The 2707-nt window shown below is 37.6% G+C and overlaps 1 protein-coding gene across 3 annotated transcripts in view; it reads right to left on the reverse strand.

The window, feature by feature from the left end:
• Window positions 1-2114: 2114 nt before the first annotated feature.
• ZMYND11 (zinc finger MYND-type containing 11) overlaps window positions 2115-2707 on the reverse strand; it is a 31285-nt gene continuing 30692 nt past the window's right edge. For all 3 annotated transcript variants that reach the window (XM_007445665.1, XM_007445664.1, XM_007445663.1), the window contains one exon: window positions 2115-2707. This exon is cut by the window's right edge and continues 1735 nt beyond it. The gene's annotated coding sequence lies outside the window, so the exon portion shown is untranslated.

The raw sequence follows: 2707 nt of genomic DNA on the forward strand, positions 1-2707 counted from the left end.
ATACAGGTTTTTTTAAGCCTTCCCTAATTCTTTCCCCTCTTGTTGTGCTTTCTCTTTATCCTATAGTCCCATATTTTTTCTTCATTGCACCCAACTCTGGGTTATAATTAAAGTTGTACTTATTTGATTGATGCCCTCACTAGAATATAAGCTACATAGAGAAAGGAAATGTGTCTGTTCTGCTCATTATCATACACTTAGCATCTAACACAAATGCTGTAGGGACTCAAGTATTTATTAAATGAATGAGAAATATTTACACTGTCTTCTAAATTTCCTTAGCAGTCTATACCTCCAATTATACTCTTTCCTGTTCCCGGAGGTAGGGATTATTTATCATTGCACGACTTTATTAAGCCACAGACTGTCTTCATGGGGCTGTAGAACAGGAGGTATGATGTTTGAGCAGCTCTGGGTCTCAGCTTTCTCTCCAGTATGAGGTTAAGGAGTTAGAGTAGATAAAGGTTTTCAAACTGCCCTGTAGAGCCATAGGGATCCTTAGGTGACTTTCCAGGGCTGCCTACTTGCAATGTCAGTTTAGAGGTTGCTGGAAGATTTTTAAGCTCTCAAATCTCAGACTCTGAAAGACTAAGCCTACCCTCAGAGAGGTCACATTCTGGTGAAAACTGATTTTTTTCTTGTCAGCTCCTAGGTTTCAAGGAGGACTTCTACTAAACATTTGCTAAATGCATATTGACTACAGGTCAGGTGCTGATGGGGGCCCTTACTTGGTAAGACAAAGCTCTTGTTTTTACGTTGCTCTGTCCAACATGGGTAGGCATCAGCCACACGTGAATAAACTGTGGCTAGTCCGAATGGAGATGTGCTGAAAGCATGCAACACACTGGGTTTTGAAGACAGTATAAAACAAGAATATAAAATGTCTCATTGTTATATTAATTATTGAAATATTTTGGATATACTAGGTTAAGTAGGATATATTATTAAAATTAACCTGTTCCTTCTTAATACGGTTAAATATTTAATATGGTTATTTAATGGTTTAATATTTAGTATGGTTACTAGAAAATTTTAAATTTCTTAGGTACCTCACATTACATAATTTCACTTGACAGCATTGTTTTATAGTTTATAATTTAGTGTGGTAGTAGTAGTTACACTTCTGAGCACTTACATATCCTTTAAGACCTAGCCTCTCAGGTGTAATCCCTGGCCAGTACAAGCAGTTATCACTTGGAAGCTTATGAGAAATGGCAGAGTCACCAGCTCCACCCACCCCAGACCATCTAAGTCAGTCTGCATTTTAACTAGATCCCCAGGTGATCTGTGTGCACATGAACATTTGAGAGGCTCTGATCTAGATCACGGTAACAGGACTCTTGCTACCTCTATTTTTGCTTCTCTAATCTCACTGGATCTATCTGGAATTCTTAACCTGAGGGACCTGGATCCTTATGGGGTGGGAAGTCTGCAGATGGGCCCTAGGACTCTATAATAAATACTGAAACTTTATGTATATTGTTCATGAAAGGGTCTGTTTTTATTTTCATCAACAGTAAAGCAGTGGTTATGAAAGGATGCCCTCGTCAGCAACACTTGGGAACTTGTCGGCAATGAAAATGCTGGGGGTGGGGACCAGCAGTGTTTGAACAAGCCCTCTTGTGATCCTGATGTTCAAAGTTTGAGAACCACTGAATTAGAGAGGAAGGCAAAGAAGAGGGTCGAGCCACTTACTACATTACAGTCTGGTCAGGAGGGTGATGCTGGCTTGAATTGAGATTGGCATCATGTGAATTGGTTGGAGGAGTGCAGTGATGCAAGGTGAGATGATGGATGTGATTCTAGATGCATTGAAATTGACGATATTGACTAATTTCAAATGTTCATTGAATAATTTTCTATCTATCTTTATGTTCAGCCTAGCATAAGTTTACTCAGAAAAGGGGCTTTGTAGTCAAACAAACCTGAACTTGACAACTGGTAAAAGTAAATTCAACTTAAACAAATGTTTAAGTAAATTATTTTTAACACACTGATTTTATATAAAGTTAAACAGTCACCAATGGATAGCCCACATTATATGATTACCATGTGATACAGTTGTGTTTGTTTTGGTTTAGGGGAATGGACTAAATCAACAATTTATTAAAGGCAGTTTTTTTTAAATACATTTATTAACCAATGTTAACACATTAAATGAACCTATATATTGCTAGTCAGAGCAGCTTACAAAATGCCAGAATGCATCATAGAACTGGACAGCCACGATGAATAATTACAATGTGCATAGTGGCTAAGCTCAACACCTTGATATAGCTTTATGATTGCAGAAAAATTTTAATAATGATTCCTAAAACAATCAATTGTAATTTTACCTAAAACTTTTACAAAACCAGGCCACAATCTCTTTTTTTAATTTTGTTTTTTTTTTTTTTTTTTTAACACACAGTTTTCACGCTGTAGTAACTTGGAAATGTGCAACCGTGTCAACGGAGACAAAAAAGCCAAAGTAACACGAATCTTACTTTCATGCAGCTATCGGTAAATAGTACACACTCTGGAATGATTTTACACCAAAAATAGTTCCACAATAACTTGCTCTCATAGGGGTGGATCGAAGTTTTAAAACTTGAAAAACAATCAATCAAGAGAAGGTTAAGTGTTCATGGTTACGTCGTCTCGCTCAGACCACGGCACCGTGGCAACACTGACAAATCACACAGCAACAAGGAGGGACCGAGAATGC

This window comes from Lipotes vexillifer, unplaced genomic scaffold, assembly GCF_000442215.2.
Source record: "Lipotes vexillifer unplaced genomic scaffold, Lipotes_vexillifer_v1.1 scaffold646, whole genome shotgun sequence".
NCBI classification, from domain to species: Eukaryota; Metazoa; Chordata; class Mammalia; order Artiodactyla; family Lipotidae; genus Lipotes; species Lipotes vexillifer.